The 20,054-nt window shown below is 40.7% G+C and overlaps 2 long non-coding RNA genes across 2 annotated transcripts in view; one reads left to right on the forward strand and one right to left on the reverse strand.

The window, feature by feature from the left end:
- LOC131494621 (uncharacterized) overlaps window positions 1-20,054 on the forward strand; it is a 249,758-nt gene that overhangs the window by 167,575 nt on the left and 62,129 nt on the right. The window lies entirely within an intron of this gene.
- On the reverse strand, window positions 4,967-17,474 carry LOC131494622 (uncharacterized). Its single transcript, XR_009253497.1, has 3 exons — window positions 17,397-17,474; window positions 15,697-15,806; window positions 4,967-5,062 (listed from the first exon to the last, which is right to left on the reverse strand). It is a non-coding gene; the product is annotated as an uncharacterized LOC131494622 (long non-coding RNA).

Below are 20,054 nucleotides of genomic sequence, written 5' to 3' on the forward strand. Positions count from 1 at the left end.
TTGAGATAGCATGATGTGGTTAGAAGTGAACTAGGCTTGGGCGTTTGAAGATCTGTATTTAAGCGCTGGTTCTGCCCCTCACCACTTGGGTGAACTTGTAGAAGTTCTGACATCTCTCTGAACACCATGGAAAAAATAGGTTAGGAATTATATGTACCCTACCACCCAACAATAGAGAGATTGCTGATACAAGAAAATGCTTCTAGTAACTGCAAAATTCCGAAATATGAGTGTCAGTATAGGATCCTGAGCTTATGGGGGACAACGTGAACCCTAGAAGAGAGGAAGGACAGTGATAGAGAGTAGAAGACTATTGAAGATTCAGGAAAACCAGAAGTGGTAGAAATATGTTAGCCGCCAAGGTGTAGTCCTTTGTTTTGGCATGGAGGGAAAGGAAGTGATTGTAGTTTGAGCTAAATAACTTAGACGTTTTCTGGGAGGAGGAAGGCAAAGATAGAAGCTAATGGAGTCAGGGCGGGATGAGGACTTGAACATGGAGAAAGGAAGGGAGAGGAAGAGGAAAGAAGGAAAGGAATGTTAGCTTCCTACTGTGTGTTACCCTCTGTTTCCAAAGTTTCATGCTTTCCCTTGACTTAGATGCTCTTCCGTAACTTTCTCTGGCTCAGTCCTGTTCATCCTGAAAGACTTACTTCAAGTGTCTGTCTCCACATCTTGGAAGGCTGTTGCTGGTTCCTCTAGACTTTCAGATGGCCTGGTATTATTTATGTTGAAATGGAACTAACTCTGCCTCTTCCTTTCCTCAACTGATGCTGAAGGAGAAGCAGGTATGGTCGGAGACGCCTGTGGGGTCACGAGGCATCTTACCATCCTTTTAAAGTAATGCCCCTTTCTCCACATCCTGCCACTCAAATGCAAGCTCCTGGTTTACGTGTCTATTGGCCTTGACCCCTTTTGCCTGTTCCTTGATTAGCCCTTAATCCTTAAGCCCAGCACTGCAATATCTGACTGGCATATTTCATAGGCAACTCACCTAATGTCCCTGTGGGAGCCCATCTTGCTGATATTGTCACTGACAGATTTACTTCCAGTGTGATTGTTGTAAGAATTTGTTTAACAGAATGAATGATCAACCCTGAGTAAAGGGATTATGAAAACCTTAATAGCATTGTACCAATGTGGTTGTTAATGAAATACAGTTGGCTGCTCCCGCCATTTGGCACCAGCCGACCCAACACTGTCAACATCACAATACGATATTTGTTCCCAATTATTTTACAGCAACAACTGAAATACAATATGGTATTAATCATATTTATTATAAGTATCAATTTGAGAAATTTCTGACATGCCAGAAGATGAATAGGTTTATTATGAAAAGCAATTCTGTTTGGTGCATGCTGACTGCTGCAGTGTAATAAATAGCCTCTGTAGGAAATTTTTTTTTAAAGAAGTAAAGTGAAAAACCATAGTGAAAGCAAAAGCAAAGCCTTGAGTCCCTTCACATGCTTGGTGTTTCTAAGGGCCAAGCACAACCTTGTGCCTTTAGGATTCCAGCAAGTTAAAAATAAGTCAGTAGAATATTCCAGACCCTCAGGAAAGAGAACAAGGATGGTTTCCTGACTAGACCCAAAGGAAAAGGTACTACAGAAGGGAAGCAAATGACCTCTTCTGAAAATGCATTACCCTCCAACATATGGCTCCTCTGACAACACTACCTTAAATTAAGCATGCACTTCTTCAGCGAACGCAATTATGCTCTCACCTCTGTCCAGAAAACTCGCCCGACCTACATACAGGGCTCATTTATTTACTTCCTTAAGATGCCTTTTCAACTATCTCTTCAGAAAGATCTTCCTGACAATCCCACTTTAGCAACACACCCCCAAATTATGTAGTCTTCTTTGTAATAACTCTTTAACTCTACCTGTGTTTGCTTCTTATAATCTTCCCCACTCTCACCAGGCTGTAAACCAGGTGAGACTGGCACATCCATTTTGTTCACTGCCCTGAACAGGCATGCCTGGAGTATGGCAGCCACAAATATTCGTGGAATAAATGAATGAGCAAACAAATGGATGAATGAATGGATGCACGGGAACAGATGAATGCACCAGTTCAGTCCCCCATGTCTTTATGAACTAAATTTGGACAATTTCTTCTCTTTAAAATGTTTCTTCATTTCCTGCTTGTTCTTGGCCTCTTATATGCCAGCTCCTATTTCGTTCCTCCTTGGTAAGCCTGTTTCAACAGCTTCCAAACCTTTTGTTGTTTCTTTTTGAGCCCCTCCAACCCATTCTCACCATTGCCACCCAAGTGACTTTAAGAAAAAACTTGTTAGCCCCTTGCTCTCCTGATGTGGTTCAAATCTAATCTTCAGCATGGTGTAAAAATACTTCATAATCTGGCTCTTACCTGGGTTCTCAGTTTCATCTCCTGCACATCTCCTCCCTATGCACATTTTTCATCCAGTAGGTGTGCCTTCTAACTAAGTGTCCTCCCATGCCACTTTTTTAAGTTTATTTAGTCATTTAGAGAGGGGGTGGGCAGAGAGGGAGAAAGAGGGAGAATCCCAAGTAGCCTTTGTTCTGTCAGCACAGCGTCCCATGCGGGGCTCGATCTCATGAACCATGAGATCATGACCTGAGCCGAAATCAAGAGTTGGGTGCTTAACCAACTGAGCCATCCAGGTGCCCCCCACCCCCGCAAATGCACCAATTTTTGCCTCCATTTATATCAGAAAAATTCTTCCTTCCTCTTTTGTGTTTCTTTCTTTCACACCTTTTTTGCTGTTCAGCTGCATTTAATTCCTTAATTCTGTCATGTGACTGGAGAGGAAAGAGAAAAAAACGTTGAGCTCATAGAAGGATGTTGAGGAATCCAGAGTTGTATAGAACTACTGTACCAGGATGGCATCTGTCAAGGCAGGCAAACAACAAGGAGATCTATTTCCAAAGAGACCCAGTGGCACTCACTGGAGAAGTAATAAAGACATATATTGTGGGACTTTCAAATAAATCATGATACAAATTCACCTACAATCTCTAGGATGGTGTCACAAGCAGGCATAAATATTTCCTGGAAGGTAAGGAGTTTTGTCCTTAGTCTAGTTTTAGAACACTAGTAAGTTGTCATTGAGTAAGAACTTTGGGGTGGAAGAAGATGTATTTGAATGTCTTTCAAGTCTGAGGCAGGAGGTGGAGGTCAGAATTTATATTCTTGAAAGAAAGAGCTATCAGAAATAGTGGAACTGATCTCACAAAAGGGGTAATAACATTCCTGTTTTCTTACAAGATTCAAATCAAGTTCACTTCTGGGAAGATTGTCATCCACAATGAAGCCGTTAAATTCTTCCCGACTCCCCGGTGACTCTTGCCTATTATTGAAGTATTTGTCACAATATACGACATTTCTCTGCTCATATGTGTGTTTCTCCAGCTAGAGCAAAAGATTTTGTGTTTCACTCATCCTGTATTCCTAGTGCCTACATGTCATCAAGCCTAGGGTGGGTGCTGCATAGATACAGACTAAGGCTTGAAGAAGAGAAAGTAAGCTTACCGAGCATAACACAAAAGCAACTTTTGTGGAAATAAGGTATTCATATACTTTATTGTTGGCAGAATGAATGGAAATGAATGTAAAACCATATAAATGAATTACATACGGAGAAGTGAGGAGGCCCTTGGGATGTTGACAAGATAGCTTCATGTGAATAACGACAGAAAAGTTAAATGCTAGCGCAGCCATATTGACCCAGAAACCGGAAACTACCGTTATAGCGCCTCACACAATACCTGGCACAGAGCAGGCAATCAACTGGTCAATCAGTCCACCAGTTTGCCAAAATTTAGGATAGAAAAGGCCACAAACATTGAAATCAATATGCCTTAAGTTCTCTAAGGAGACCTTTTCAGCCATTCACCTTTTCTTTGTTAGGGTAAGTTCTTATGGAGACCATCAATAGAAATATACAACCAAAAGATATTTTTATTTCACCTTAGTTATCTTACTCATGGCCCCAGCTGGTTCTCTCATAGATGGGAGTGGCTAAGGAAGGACAGTTTCTAGTAGCACAATTCATCCCTGATGCCTTTGCAATAGTTATTCCAATTCTCACTCCAATTTTCAAAAGGTTTGTAGAAAGTCTCAGGTCGACATTATTTCTTCTGTTGAACTATTTTGTTGGGTAGAATTTATTTTGTATAGAATTATTTAAGATGACTTCTTGACTCTGGCTTTTGTCCTATGGGATTTTTACAACCTGATTTTCTGCTGATACAAATGGCTTTTGATCCTTAAAAGGGCAGGGCTGTATTTCCCTTCAAACACTTTTAAATCAGTAAAGAGAATTAGTTTTTTGTAACAGTGAGGAAGGACATTTTACTCCTAGAACTTAAGAAATACGAACCCTGAGGGCCACCTGGGTAGCTCAGCAGTTAAGCATCTGACTCTTGATTTCAGCTCAGGTCATGATCTCATGGTTTGTGGATTAGAGACCTGCATCGGGCTGTGTGCTGGCAGCATGGAGCCTGCTTGGGATTCTCTCTCTGTTCCTATCTCTCTACCCCTACCCCGCTCATGCCCTCCCTCTCTCTCTCAAAATAAATAAATAAACATTTTATTTTAAAGTTAAAAAAAAAAAAAAAGAAATAAGAGGCTTGATAACCAGATACTGGAAACCTACTGAAGTTTTTTATTCCAGTATCCAGACAGCTGGCATAAAATAAAACAGCCTGGGGGTGGGGGGATCTGAAAATCAAACAATAAAAGTGGCAACAAGACGTAATATTTTGTACAAGATATTCTACAAATGTCCACAAGTGTCATCTTTTTCAATTTAATCCTGAAATGAGTAGGAAATAAACCACTGTGGGATTTGAGGTTTAGCTTAAGATATGGGTGTGGTCATTGTAACTGGGGCAAAGGAGCATGAAGTAACCCTGGAATCATTGTAGACGAGTTAATAGCATAGGGTAGAGGAAGTTGCAATTAGCAGGAAGGACTAATGTCCTTCAACCTTCATTAATAGACAGGAAGTGGGCATTTCACAGCAAATTCCAGAACTCTTCACTCTGATCAAAAGTCAGCTCAGTATGGGGGATTCCTATAGGAAAGAGTAAAATAAGGAATAAGTGTAAGTTTTGTTCTTTTGTTACTTTGCTATTGCAAGAAAAAGGAAAAGAGGAAGATAAAACATTGTAAGAAAACAAAATACACCCAACATTTTGGAGCAAGGTTCCAGGATCCATAGGAAATTGGAGTTTGGAACTTAGAGTTTGGAAAGTGGAGTTCGTTCAATAAAGATAAGCAACCTACTTTCTTTTATCTTACTTCTCAAAAAAAAAAAATGGAATTTTAGGCCCCAGAGAGGGAAATTTCAGCTGGAGCTGATGGTACTGAGTACAAATTATCCTCAAAGGAAAGTAAGTAGGAAGTTTTCTTAGAGGACAGGTTATTTCCAAAAAAGAAAAAAAAAAAAAAAAGGAAAAAGGAAAAGAAAGAAAAGAAAATGGATTGATTGCATTTGTTGATGTGTTTGATGCCAACACTGATATTATCTTCACTCCTGGCCACAAAAACTTTCCTATCAATTCCTTTAGTGTCTTGGTTCTTACCTGCTGTGGTTGCAGAAAGTATAAATGTACCTTTAAAAGAGATTAGGGTGAGAAGTCCCTTCCACAGCTCCATGACCAGAAAGAAAAGACCGGATAGACAACAGCTACAAGGTCACTCATGGTGGACTCATGCCCAAATCTAACCAGCCTGCGCTCAATTCATTCCTGGTTCTGCATTTGAAGATGGAGTGTGTGGCCTGAATATCAACATGAACACCCAGGAAAGGGTAGCCTACGAGAGTCTAAGGAGTATTGATCAAGAGACCTCAGTTTCCTTCTCAACTGTACCACAAGTTGAAGTTAATATTGTCTCTGGGCTTCTATGTCATAATCTACAATGAAAAAAACAAAACAAAACAGGGAAATTAGTCAGGATTTGGCAAACTACAACTTGCCAGCCAAATCTGGCCCACCAGCTATTTCTGTAAATAAAGTTTTATTAAAACACAGCCATGCCTCTTTATTTACATATCAGCTATGGTTACTCCTCTGCTGCAGTGGCAGAATTGAGGATGTGCAACAGAGACTATATGGTTCAAAAATGAAAATATTTGCTTCTGGTCCTTTATAGACAAGGTTTGCTGAGCTAGTGCCAGAGAAAGCTAGGGTCTAAACTGATCCTCTAAAAGAGTGGGCATCAAAGTTTCCACCTTTGATTGCATATTGTGTAATGCATTCTTCCTAATCTAGAACACAACACATGAATCTACAGACAAAGCTATCTGTGTCAATTCTCAAATTCAAAATTCATTCACCTGAAAATACAGCAGTTGTTCATGCTTTTTATCATGTCAGGGTCTGTTATAAAGGGGGTGTAGTGGGGAAGAAAATTCCCTGAGTCTATTTTAAGTCTATTTCACTTTCATTATGAGACCACTGAGGCTTTTCCTGAGCAAGAGAGAGTGTGAAATAGAATAAGGCATCCACATCAATAGATTAAATTTATTGAAAGGATGAGTAATTGGAGTAATGTTACAGAATATCAAGCAGATTATTTAGATAGCACATGAGTTTCCAGTTTGATCGGGTCAATTTGCAGGCCATCAGAATGTACACAGAGAAATAGTGGGTTTGATCCAAAAGCCTTCTGCATTAAAATGTAGTAATTTGCTCTCTTTAGTTAATCTCCTCCTCATGTTCAGAGGAAGAAAGGAAGCAGTGGTGAGAGAGGGAAGTAATGAGATCATTCTGTAATTGCTTACTCAGATAGCAATAACAGAAACCTTTTCACACCTGCTTATATTCCAGATTGTATTTACAGCTTTTTCCTCCATACAAACTTCAAATCATGAATAGAGGGGTAAATCAGGAAAATCTTAGAGTGTGTGTAGGGAAGTGGTTGCCAAGTTAATCTGCGTATCAGAACCTCCAATGGAGCCGTGGCCCCAGATCTACTGAATCATGGTCTCTGGGGGGTAGGGACCAGGCAGTTATATCTTTAGCTGGGTGTTTAGGGGACTTGCTGTGCAGCCAGGTTTGGGAAGCTACTGTGAAGTCCCAGCCCTTCACTTTTCTGTACTGAGACTGAAATGACTTGTTGAAGATCACATCCCCCATCCATCCACCCCTTATCCCTGGTCCATCTCTCTCAGGAATTCCTAACACCGGGTACCCACACGGCCCTACAGGGATCATCTGTGATGTGACCTCTGACCAGCCACATGGACCTCCATGCTCTTCTTCAATCATGCCACACACACCCCTGCCTCGGGGACGTGGAACTTTTTGTCTCCACTTTCTGGAATGTTCCTCCCCAATAGCCACATAAATCACTTCCCCCACATTATCCAAGTCTCTGTTCCAAAGTCACCTTAACAGCGAAGCTTTCTTCAGCTTTACTTTTATTTTCTTCCTGGCACTTAACATTTATCTGGCACTTTGTATATTTATGTGTTTGTTTATTGTCCGTTTCCCACTTGATTCAATTAAAAGCTCTGTGTCAAAACAGAAAAGTTGCATTTTTTTCCCACTGCTGTATGCCCACCGTCTCTATCTGGCACATCATAGATTCTCAATAAACATTTGTAAATGAATGAATGAATGGTTCTTCTAAATATAGTCACCTGGACTTCCAGTCAGGTATAATAATGGAAAGTGGAGGAGGGAAAGGGCTTTGAAGTCAAACAGATTTGGTTTGAATCCTTCATGCATGCCTTTGAGTGACTGAGTCTTGCTGAGTCCTAGTTTCCTGTGTGTAAAGTTGGGGGCTGACATCGGGGGACCACTGTGAGAATTCATGAAGCAGGCCTAATAACAACTCCCTGGAGAGTAAGGCTACAGAGGGCTCCAGTTTAGATTTTCCCACCGGGAATTCCAAGGGCCTGAGTAGTTGATTGGATTCCCCAACTGGGCTGCAGAGGAGCCAAAGGATGCTTTCCTTTCTTAATCCTGAAGGAGTGGGGGGTTGTGTAACTCTCAGTTGGTGCCCTTTTGAACCACATTTCATCCAGATGTTGTGAAACAGGGAGCAAGAGGGAGCTTCCTCTGGCCAACACGCATCGGGCTGTGGGCTAAGCAGGATGTGCTGAGAGGACAAAGAGTGACTTGGAAGTTTGCATGGTCTCTTCCAAGCTTTTGCTCTCATGGGGCTGTCTGGGAATGGGCAAGTCAGCCCTGCGGAACTCCTAGGCCAAATCACCAACCAGTCCTCAGTGGCCATGGAGAAGGGCAATGTCTTGTGTCCAGTGTCTCTCGAGGTGAGATTTCAGGTTTATAGTGTCCAGAAGAGAGAAGGAGTAGAGAGAAGAGCACTGACAATCATGTTGAAAACCTATGTTCTGGATAACTGGCTAGTTACATTCACAGTCCAGCACAATTGTTTATAATTCTATTAATTTGTAAGTAGGAGTTTTGGCCTCATTTTCTAGATGAGGAAACAAGGCTTGGCAGAGTGTAGTTATTTACAGTATTATGTAGTTGTTCAGCACATGAGTTGCAAGCCTTGCCCTAAGACTTGATTCTTTTCTTTACAGAGTCTGTAACCTTAGGAGCCATACCTTAACTTGTGTAATATGTGTTCTAGTTTGTAAAATAATAATGATAATAATAATCATAGTATCTACTCATGGAACTGTTATTGAGATAAAATATATTGTTAAGAGTAAAACACTCATCACAGTGCCTTGCCCATAGTATGTGCTCAGCAAATGCCTGCCAATATTATTAATATTAGCCTAAGTAACCCCATCAGGGGCAGAGCTAAGATTCTGACATCAGTTGATCTAAGATGCGTCTCTACTATAGCATCATATTGGTTCCAGTGATTTGGACCAAAGTCTGAACCTTATAGCCCAAATTCACACTGTTGAAGAGCTTGAGCTGCATGGCTACTATAGCTCCTTTCCAAACATAAGATTCAGTAATTCTAGTGGAAGAGTTGAGCATTGCATTCTGAGAGTTCTCAAGAAAAGGAAGTCTGGAATCTTCCCTGGAATCCAATCCTCTTATGGCACCTCCCTTCTCTTCAGGATGCCGAGGACCTCTGGCCTCCATGGACTTCATCCTTCTGTACAATTGGTTCCCCTCACAATTAGTTCCTGGCACGGTTATCAAAGTGAGCTCTCTCCAAGGACATGGAACAGGATGAAAAACAAATCTTATACTGTAAACTCAAAGTGCAATCAGGACAGGCCCAGCAAAGGAGGAAGCTTACGCTGTGGGAATTGGGGGTCAACAATGAAAGACAGCCTGCTCCCTGCCTCCCCCAGGTGATCTGTGGGACGGGACATATGCCTGCTCATGCCCAAAATATGTCCATGGCAGAGCAATGCTTAAGGAACAGAATCTCTGAAGATTTCATCTAACCTTAGAATCCTTTTTCTGTCTTGTTCCCAATCATAGCAGGGAAGAAGACTGGCTCCTCATATCCAGAAAGTATCAGGTTTATCCCTTAAAATCCTTAGGGCAAGTGTGGTTTGCCTTCATCTCCTGACAGCATGGACAAGGAGAGGGAGCCAAAAGACACAACATTTCTCTTCCAATGAAAACTCAGCTTCAAAGAAGAAAGTGACCGCTGTTGAGGAGGTGAAGTCACAGCCTTGGCAAACCTTTGAAGCTGGAGGAGAAGATGTAAATTAAGTGCAGACAAGCAGGGTATAAAAATAAAATCCTTGAAGGATAAGCAAAACTCATCTGCAATTGGTGTGAATGTGAAGGAAGTTGGCCAAGGCAATGAGGAGATAAACAGGATTGCATGATGTAATCACACTATGAAAAGGCAAATTAGATGAGAAATACAAGGAAAATACATGGAAGCTGCAAATTGTCTTTTATCGGAGAACTTGTGAGAATCAAACTGGAAGCAATGTCAATTTTCTCGATATTCAATTCATTATAAACCTGCCTGGGGGACAGGGAACATGATTTTGTTTGCTGTTTCTGCAATAGTGTTACTCTAGTATATGACAGGGCCATGGGGCTCTGTAATCTTTGTGTAAGGCTACATGCCAAGTGTCATTATGGAGTTCCTGGTTGTTGTTGTTTTTTCTCATGTCTCCTATTAGCTATGTATTCATTTATATATTCATTCAATAAGCTGATTCTGTGCCTGCAATGTACAAGCACTCATCTACATAAGGAGTAAACAAATATGAGCATGACATTGTCCATACTCTTAAAGGCTCATAGATCCATAGAAAGACACATTTAAGTCAACAATTAGAAGTCAGTGTAAGGGGAATACTTTCGCACTGCTGGTGGGAATGCAAACTGGTGCAGCCACTCTGGAAAACAGTATGAAGGTTTCTCAAAAGGTTAAAAATAGAACTATCCAAGCCCCAGCAATCACACTACTAGGTATTTATCCAAAAGATACAAAAATGCTGATTTGAAGGGACACATGCACCCCAATGTTTATAGAAGTGCTATCAATAATAGATGAATTATGGAAAGACCCAAATGTCCACTGACTGATGAATGGATAAAAAAGATGTGATACACACACACACACACACACACACTGGAATATTACTCAATGATTAAAAAGAATGAAATCTGGCCATTTAGAACAACATGGTTGGAACTAGAGTGTATTACACTAAGCGACAAGTCAGTCAGAGAATGGCAAATATCATATGATTTCACTCATATGTGGAATTTAAGAAACAAAACCGATAAATATAGTGGAAGGGAAGGAAAAATAAAATAAAAATAGGGAGGAAAATCATAAGAGACTCTTAAATACAGAGAATAAACAGGGGGATTGCTGGAGGGGAGGTGGGTGGGGGGAGGGGCGAGATGGGGGATGGGCATTAAGGAGGGCATGTGTTGGAATGAGCCCTGGGTGTTATATGTAAGTGATGAAGAACTGGGTCCTACTCCTGAAACCGTTACTACACTGTATGTTAATTAACCTGAATCTAATTAAATACAAATGTTTAAAAAGTCAGTGTAGGTGGTTTCTGATAGAAAGAAGCAAATGGGAGGCACCTGGGTGGCTCAGTCACGTAAGTGTCCAGCTATTGGTTTCGGCTAGGGTCATGATCTCACGGTTCGTAGGGTCGAGCCCCACATCAGTCTCCACGTTGGCAGCACTGAGCCTGCTTGGGATTCTCTCTCCCTGCCCCATCCCCACTCCCACTTTCTCCCTCTCTCTCCAAGTAAATAGGTAAATGTTAAAAAAAGAAAAAAGAAAGATGCAAATGGTTTCAGAGAGACAGGGTGTAGTAGGTCATGGCACCCCCGAATTCACAGAAACCTAGAACCTCACTGTGTAATCTTATTTGGAACTAAGTTCTTGGCAGATGTAATTTGTTAAGTTTTGATGAGGTCATACTGGGTTAGGGTGGGCACTAAACTCAATAACTAGCACCTTTATAAGAAGAGTAGAGCCCACAAAGACACACAGAGAAAAGGCTATGTGACTACGGATTTGGAGGTTGGAGTGATACGCTGACAAGAATTGGTTAAGCCACCAGAAATGAGGAAGAGTCATGTTCTTCAGGGCCATTAGAGGGAGAATGGTCTAAGGACACCTTAATTTCAGATATCTAGTCTCCAAAATTTTGATAGAAAAAGATCTATTGTTTTAAAGTAATTGGTTTGCAGCATTTTGTTATGGCATCCCTAAGAAACTAATATATAGGGGAAAGGCATCAAAGCCATAGTGGTGATAATTAAAGGCAATTGGTGTTTTTGGTGACATCATATAGTTTTTAAAGTAGCTTTTGCTCTGGGAAACTACCTTCTTTGCTCTTGGATATATGAACCCATATCCAGGCTGGACCTTTCAGATACTCCCTTCTTGCAGTTTGGGTCTTTATGCTGACAGAAGCTTCCAGAAGAAACCGTCAGCATTTGCTTCCTTCATTCCAGGACCTGCCTGGATTCTTGCGCTTCCTGAAGCCTAATTCTTTGGCATTTCCTTCCTCATTTGCTTTAGTTAACCAAAAGTAGTTATTGTTGCTTGCAACCAAGAACTCCGATAGAGGGCCCACGATTTTCCGTCTATTCTTTTACAGAGAACATGATAATCTTCTCTGTTTAACTTCATCATTTTTTTTCTCTTTTCTTTCTTTGTTCTTCTACTAAAAAGTTTGGGTTGTTTTTTGGCTACCTTTGGTCATGATGGAAGATTCTGTGGTGCTCTATCCCTGGCTAAAAGAATACCTTAATTCACGTCAGTCTCTCCATTTGAAATCTCCTCTCCTTTAAACAACCTCACATATCAAAAAAGAGCTATTTTATCAGACCTAAGATATGTGTTGAAGAATAAATAGAAGAAATAAGAGTCATGGGAGTTTAGCTACACTGGGCTTTCAATGAGGCCCCACCAATGTATGTGGCCTACATGCGGACCAACCACTGAAGCTTCCTAAACCACAGGTTTCCATAGTCAAATCTATCCCTGGATCATTATTGAAGCAAGGAGACATTATATGTAAAGCCCTCAGCCCAGTGCCTGGCATGTAGAAGTGCTAATGTCTTTCTCTTTTGCTTCTTTCTTCCAATCCTCACCCTTCAAAAGCCCTTCTCAGAGCCTATCCTTCTTCCTTTTCACTGGACCTATAGCTACAGAGTTGAGAATAACAAATAGATAAATGACAGATGTCTCTTCAGGCCCCCCCCCCACCTTTGGCTTGCTAAGGTCTCCTGACTGGATGACACTGAACTCGAAGAACCCTTCCCCCAACCTCATGCATACAAGAAAAGAGATCATTTTTACTCAGTGAATTGTTTGACTGAATTGTCCATTCTCAAAGCATGTTTTGCATTTTGAGTTTAAGTGCATGTGTTTCTTCCTCTAAGGTGTATGAATTTATTTACAGGGGGAAAAAATACCTCAATGATTAAACGTGCATCCTTATCTTTCCAAATATGCCTAAACATTTTACTTGAACCTGCAAGAAATTCTTGGATATATTTTCATTTGGGAGACTGGAGGATTCATTTCAATAGCCTTCCAACTGCTTAATCTTGTGAAGCAATTGATATTGTTACCCCTCCAAACATCTCTCTTAATTGCACAGGAGAGAAACTGACTCGTCATGCACACAATTTGATGTTTCGTTGACATCTTTCTTTCCAAACAAGCAGAACAGAGTTATCAACACTTGGTTGGACCAAGCTATTAAAACATCTACCTGGATACTTTTTTCCAGTGTTTCTTACCGGATAAAGAGTTTACCTCATCACTATCTTTGGCAAATTTCTAGAATTTTGCTAGAAACTGACTAGGTTAGGAGCTTGTTTTTGGTGTTCTTCTCTCAAAGCTCCAATCACGCTCTATACTATCTCTAGGGGAGCTATTATCATGTTGTCCCATGACAAGGATTACCATATAAAATTTCATTATTCAATCCAGGACACTCTTTAAAAAAATTTTTTTTTAATGTTTTTATTTATTTTTGAGAGAGAGAGAGAGAGAGAGAGAGAGAGCGTGAATGGGGGAGGGGCAGAGAAAGAGGAAGACACAGAATCCTAAGCAGCCTCCAGGCTCCCAGCCATCAGCACAGAGCCTGACGCAGGGCTCGAACCCATGAACCGTGAGATCATGACCTGAGCTGAAGTCGGACGCTTAACCGAGTGAGCCACCCAGGTGCCCCCAAACCAGGACACTGTTGATAGTGTGAGGGAGCATAGTTAATAATTAAGCAAGGATAAATGAAATTAACAAGACTATTCTAAGGAGAGCTAGGTCACTTCAATTCTAACTATCAACTTACTTGTCTGTTTCCTCCTCTAGACATCCAGCTCCCTGCCATGTGTAATTTGTTCTCTGCTCTAACCTTAGCACCTACCATAGCCCCTGACACAGGAAAGGCTCTCCACTTCCGTCGTGGTCTTGTGTCATGGCAAGGGCATAAATAAAGTGATCTCCTTCAATCCTATAACCCTTTAGTTATAACTAATTTTTAGTATATATTAGTATTACCTAGTATAGCGATTGCCCAACCCTCCTCTCTTTTGCCTGGTTACTGCTTGTCTATCGAGACACCTGAACTCAATTGCATTAGAGGACATTTGTGTTCCTATAGCTTGCTGTATTGATACCTTTGCATTGGCTATGCTCTATTATGGTTGCTGGTTATAGGATGTTGGCCCTTGAAGCTATGAGTTGTCTGGATTCTCTTTTATCACTACACTAGCATTTAGCACAGAGCCTGTCACAGAGTAAAGAAATAACACATGCTAGTTGAATGAATTGATGGATAGATTCACGAGTGGAAAAATGAAATATCCAGATTGAGAATGAGAAAATCCCATATGCCAACTTGCCTTTTGGTTTCCTTGATATTAATTATCTAGATACTTGGCAAAATAGAAATAGCTAGCATCAGGGACCCACAGATTAATATCAACTTAGAGGTAATTCTAGACATTAGTAAGATAGAAAAGTATTCTAGTATATTATAAAAGACAAAATCTGACACTAGGGTCACCAATGGCATGATGTATTTAAAAGTGAGCATAAGGCTAGTGTTCATGTAAAAATCATTCTATGATATTTGTTGCTGGTTAACACTTTTATTCAGTCTCATGGGAGAACAAAGAGAGTGATTAAGAGCCAAGAAAATACAATTCATGAGAAAAGGTTAGAGGAATTGGAATTATTTAGCCCAGAGAAAAAAGTACATGTAGTCATTCAGTGAAACCTCATTATCCAATATCAATTTATTCAAACGAGGGCATAACTTAAACTGACAGCTATATTTCCAATGAACAAATGACCTGCTTTTCTTTAAAAAAGGGAAAAATGATAATCAGAAACCATTTAACTCAAATATCATTTTTTTTTCTTTCTGACCTCTTCTATTTTAGATTATCAAAGATTTATTTCATATGAAAACTTCGGGTCACATTCTGCATGGCACTAGAGATAGCATTTTAGCATATATGACTAAAGGGGATTATGTCCCACTCATTGTCGGTCCTTAATTTCCTAGTCTTTAAAATGAGGGTGTTTGTTCATTCAATATATGTTTATAGGGGACCTATTGCATACTAGGCTCTGTGCTAAGTACTAGGACTACAGAAGTTATAACAGGCAGACTGTTTGCATTATTGCAAGAGATTTCCATTTAAATCCCTCCCCTACAATGCTTAAAGATGTCTGCCAATCCATTAGAAAGTCATATCCCTAGGTTAAGACACCTCCAGAGTGCACACATTCAGGTGTTGGGAAAAGGGAGGCAGAAATTTAAGCTATTATCTATTATCTATCTAAATATTATCTATTTCTTTTCCTCTAGTTACTTTTCAGATGGGCACCTGTCCAAAAAGAATGGACTCCTGAATAAATGAGTTTTGAAAGATTAAAAAAGGAAGGATATTTTAAAAATTGAGGACAAGAAAATCTTAGAACTTGGAAGAACCTAATGGGTAGCTGAGAAATATGAAGTTCATAAAGATCAAGTGGCATGCTTACGTTAACGTGGCAAATTAGTAGTAAAATGAAGACTACAATTAAAGTCTCCCAGTTATCTTGGAGCTCTGCTATCTAGTGCTCTCTCCCTCATCCCTACTAGTAATCGCATTCAGTTACTAATAACAACTACGGTTGCTAATAACAGAGTCCAATATAATGGCACAAACACATAAAGGCTTATCCACTCACATAACATCCAGAGATAGACAGACCATGGTTGCTCTCAGGGACCCAGACTCCTTCTGTTATGGCACTTACCCTTTCTGGTATGTAGCTACATCCTTCATGGTCACAATATCGCTGCTAGGGCTCCGGCTATCACATAGTCTTTAATTAGGTACGTTGCTGCCTGGCAGATACCCAATTTTCTATAACAAGGTGGAAGAAAATGAATATTGGGTAGGAAATGCATAATCTATACTACATGATTGTTAGGAGACAATTTCCCACGGGTCTCTTGTGTTTTTACGCATGTTGCAAGCAGAGACACTCCCTCCCTTGTTCAAGGATGTTTGTTTAGCCAACAACTTAGGAAACTATAGATAGTGTCTTCCTCCAGAGCAGAATGTAGGTTTGTTTACTGTCCACTATGATAGAGTTAAAGTCTCTCTGTAGAGCACAGGTTAGGTGTGCTTACTGCCCATTATAAATGATTCTAATTCCCTAAACTCAGTATTCCTCCCCTGTCACACTGCCTACTGTATGTGCGGGCATCACATGGCTCTGTTGGTGGCACCCTTTGGGAATTAAGACTCAGGGAAGTGGCTTAAGAAAATATTACTCGAATTACTCTAGTTACTATTATTGCTATAAGTAGTTAACTGTCCTCTGTCTCTGACCCAGGAGTCGCCTGTCTTCTGCCCGCATCCATTAAACTGTGGCAGGCTAACTTGTTAGTTTGCAAGTACAGTAAAATCTCAGGCCCTTCAGTCTTCTTGATAATCACCCATAACTTGCTTTGTATGATGTATTATCTAAGGGGCCTAACTCCCAGATGTCTCAAAGAGAGCAGGTGATCAATACATACTTAAATAAAGGAATGAATAAGTGAGAGAAAGCCCCCAAAGGACATTTTAATATATCAGGTCATTTGATCTAAATGTCCTGGTATTACCACTTAGAAGCCTTATGACCTTCAGCAAAGTCGCTTACCCTCCCTTTCCTCAGCTTCATAAACCCGTGGTCTGCATTTACTCCCAACACTTGCTCAACCTTCATTTACTCCCTAACCCACTACTGCTTTTTGGCTCTGGGCCTCACCGCTTCACAAAACTTCTCTTCCAGGGGCTCTATGACCTACTAACTGCTCTAGCCAGCTGACCCTTTTCACTCCTTATCTTATTCCCTGCTGCTCCGATGACATTTAACTCCTTCAAATTCTTTCTTCCCTTGTCTTTAGTGAAAGCTTTCTCTCCAGGTTTCCCTCAAACCTCCGGGAAGCTATTTCTCTCTCTCCTCATCCTTTCTTCACCCTGAAATATCTGCATGCCGTAAGTTTCTATCCTATAGCTAGCTTTCTTTTACTTTGTAGAATGAAGTCTCTCCCCGCCTGCCACCTGTTTTTGTTTTTTATAAAAACCATCTCTAATCACCACTTGGGTGCTGAAAACTTTCCAATCTCTATGTCTAGATTGCTCTCCTAAGCACTAGTTTGCTTAAGCACTGTATTTTTAACTCCCCATTCACTCTCTCTCCCTGGATGTCCTATGAGAACTTCAAATGAAAACACATTCAAAGACAAACTTACTTATTTTCCCCCTTTGTCAAACCTGGTGGACCTGAAATCCCTCTCTTGCTTAAAGGTATCAACATCCGTGATATTTTTTCATGTCAGAATCCTTAGCAACCCTTTGGTCAACATTCCTATCCTTCTCATGATTTTCTCATGAATGATTCTCAGAACCCTTGTCTTCCTTTTCCACGGCATCGACATTAATTTGGGCCTTCATTATCTCTACCTTTGGCTCAACCTTCAAGCTGCGTCTCCAGAATCTTCCCCGTGGATCTTAATTCCCAACTACCCATTGGAACAAACCTACAGAACAAAAAAATCTCATTATGCTGCCGCCCTGATTAAAATTCTTTGTTGGCTTTACTTGGTCGGAGCAAGAAAAGTGCAAACGGTTTAGATGAGGTGCAAGTCCTCTGCACTGTGTCTGTGGCTTGCCTCTCCAGCTTCGTGTCCCATTCCTTTTCATTCCACAGAGTTTGCCTCAGACATAAGGAAATTGTGGACCACTCACAATTTCCAGCATGTGCCCTGCTAACTCAGATCTGCATCTCCAGAGACTGATTGTTCTTCCTATTATTCAACCGTCCTCCAAACCCACAGAATCTTGTGTTCTCCAAAACCTAGCTCAACTTGCTCTAGCTCTGGGAGGTTTACCCAGAACTGTCAGACCCTTACTTTGGAAGTGGTTAGTCACTCCATGCCTTGTGCTTCTTTGTTACCTTGAAGAATCTTCTAGCATTTATCATGTCACACTGTTCCTACCTGTTTACAGTCTTGAGTCTACCAATAAAACATTTCTTATTTATCTTTATATGTGCAACATAGAGCACAGATCCAGGCACACAAAAGAGATTCAATGAAGGTATTTTAGGTGGTAATAAAGCTGGAGAGTTTGAGTCAGATCAACAAAAATCAGTTACTCAAGTAGAATAAAGGAAGACAGGACAAAATTTACCTTCTTCAGAGTTTGCCTCAAATAAACCCTGGAATGTTCTTGGGCAATATTCACCCTCCTGGGCCCCAAAATAAGAAATCAAGTTCACCAAGGAGGAATGAGTTGGGAATTGTACATGCAAGCAGAGGGTCCACCTCCCAGTCAGTCCCAAGATAAGTCAATAGGGGAAAGGGCAGCCACGGGGCAATGGTTTGTCTTGAACAGCACACATAAAGAACAGTTTGTGCACATTGGGAAACTTCCCAGCTCGGAAGCACAATCTGGCTTAGACGAGGCTGCATGTGAAGAGTAGGAGAGAGAGGATGAGGGCCCAGAAGGCTAGGATGGAGGTTCCATTCCAAAACCTGCTCCTTGGGTCCTCAGACAGCTCCCACACCCCTCTGAGCCTCAGCTTCCCCATATGTAAAATGGGAATGACTATTATACCGAGTGCATGCGTTTGTTAAGAGGATTGAAAAAGAAAGTAAGACATGGAATGCTTTCAAAGTGCCCAGAACAGGGTGAGTGTTAATTACCGTTGATGGTAAAGGCAGAATTAATAACCAGCCTTCTCTAAGCATCACGTCCTTCACTTATAAAATGGAGTTTCTCTCCCTACGTCGTGTGAAGATTAAATAAGCAGCACATGTAAAAGAACTTCCTAAATTTAAAGCATCATTCAATTGAGAAAGTATTATTGATGCTATTATCATAAGAAAGTAAGGGTCGAAAGCTAGCCAAGAGAGGCCAAAGTACTCGTGTGGGTTTAGCTCAGAAGAAAAGAGTGGTATCTTTGTGTAGGAGCAGCCTGAAAACAAAATACACACTGGAGAAGTAAGTACTATTGTTATTTATTTAGTATATTCTAAGGAGCCTTTGTACTTTTTATTAATGTGTTTACTGATTTCTCCCAACAATACATTTTTCAGTTGGTATTACGGCCCTTGTTTTAGACTAACTGGTAGACAGAATATTACATGTGACTTACCAAATGTTCAAGGGGGACTCGACCTTGTTCCAATTATTCTGTAAGAGTTATTCTCCAGTTATTTCTGCTAAAACTGTGACTACAATTGCTGTTTACGTGGTTCGAGTACCTCTCTCCTCTTACAAAATGCAGGAGGATTCCTTTAATTGCAAGAGTTAATTTTAAGTGGCCACAATTTTAAATGACCATTATACACCATGTGTAATGAAAATCCTAAGCAGTCACAGTAATATTAAATAATTACTGTAGTATTAATTGCCAAAAAAAAAAATTACATAGAGAACGACTCACGTGTGTGATATGCTATAGCTCTGCTGATAGTTTCAGGCCCTCTCTTATTGGGATCAGTGGCCCCCCTAGCTAAATATGACTAAGGGAAGCGTCCCCGTCTTCACTCCATTTCAACCCCTCTGCTCCTTCCTTACGCACATCCTGTAACGTCCACTCCTATCTTTCGGGCTGCACAAAATTTGTATTTTGGATTGCCTACACACACATGGCTGCATCCTGTATTAGCATTTTGACACTAACTACAACGAGCCCAGTCTTTCTGTGGCCACTTTCTCGAGAGTTTACACTGTAGGTGCGGTCTTCACCAAGTTGACTGCAAATACCCACCTGCCTCCTGATATTTCTGCTTGCATGTTCCGCAGGCAACTTAAATTTCACAAGTCTGAATGTCAGCTCATTTTCTTCTTCCCAATGCAGATTCTCTGACTATGTCTTATAACAGCAGATAAAAACCTCATACCCTGGGTAGCACAGACTCCAAATATAGACTGTTTAACTTCTGGCTCCAATAGTAACTTGCTCTGTCACTTGTGATAAACTATTAACCCTTCTGTGCCTCACTTTCCTCATCTCACATTTATGAGTTAACTCATAGAGTTTTTACAAAGATCAAATAACTGAACATGTAAAACACTCATAACAGTCCTTGGTTCATGGCAATTGCTCTATAT

This window comes from Neofelis nebulosa, chromosome 14, assembly GCF_028018385.1.
Source record: "Neofelis nebulosa isolate mNeoNeb1 chromosome 14, mNeoNeb1.pri, whole genome shotgun sequence".
NCBI lineage: Eukaryota > Metazoa > Chordata > Mammalia > Carnivora > Felidae > Neofelis > Neofelis nebulosa.